This window comes from Atta cephalotes (assembly GCF_000143395.1).
Source record: "Atta cephalotes unplaced genomic scaffold scaffold00001, whole genome shotgun sequence".
Lineage (NCBI taxonomy): Eukaryota > Metazoa > Arthropoda > Insecta > Hymenoptera > Formicidae > Atta > Atta cephalotes.
Genome location: NW_012130065.1, coordinates 13011884 through 13013118, shown reverse-complemented (window position 1 = coordinate 13013118; position 1235 = coordinate 13011884).

The window sequence follows — 1235 nt, the reverse complement described above, 5'->3', positions numbered from 1 at the left end:
AAAGTTTATAATATTTTTTCTAAAATTATACATATATTTCTTATCTTTAAAATACTTAAAAGTATTATATATATATAAAATATTATACATATATATTATTATATAGAAGTATTATATATACATATATATATATATATATATATTATAATTTTCTCATAACTTCTGACATTTATAATAATACGTGATGTGGCAATAAAGTTTCGTAAATGTTAAGAGAAAATAAATACAACTAAACTAATATATAAATGATCTTTATCATTCTTCAAAGTAATTCTTTCTAGAGATAATACACTTCAGACAAGATTCATATAATTCGCGGAAACTCTGTGAAAAGTCATCTTTGAATATCACCTTAAGTTTCATTATTACACATTCTCAAATAGAATATAGAAATCAAAATAATATCATAAGAACAACATCATGATTTCATTTGTTATAAGTTATTTTTAAGTTTATTTTTTTATATATCAAATGATGTCCTATGATATGACTATGAATAATTAATTATGGCTTTGTATTCTATATCTGGGGCAGGTTCTGATTAAAAACAAAATGTACAGCAATTTTTGCTCCAGCAGACTTTTTTTACTTCCTAAACTAAAGGAGATGATAAAAGGGACTTGATTTACAAACATTTTGAACATTCAAAATTATGTAATAACAAGACTTAAAACAATATTCAAAGATTTTCACAGAGTTTCCTCCAGCTATTATATTGTCAGAAATATATTGTCTCTAAAGAGGATTACTTTGAAAGGTAATAAAGTCACTGAAAGATAATAAAGATCATTTGTACATTAATTAAATGATATTTATCTTCTCATAATATATTAGGTGTAGCAAAAAAAAATCCATTATTTTTGCATGAAATTGAATGGAAAAATAATGGATTTCTTTTTACTATACCTAATATAACACTAAACTTTATTACACCACATACATGAAAATATACAATAATAATGTATTTTGTAGATATCTTTCAATGCAATTTACAAAATTGCAGACAAAACATTAGTTCGCGAATACCAATAAATATGAAATATTTTGTATTCCGAAATTTTCATTTTTTTTTTGTAATATTAATTAAAATATTTTTCAATATATATCCTTTTATTTTTTATTATATATAAATTTAAAAATATTTTAATAATCAATATTATGGAAATAATGAAAAATTGAGAATAAAAAATTTATTTCCGTGTTATAATATTAACTGAAGTATAGTTTTCAATTTA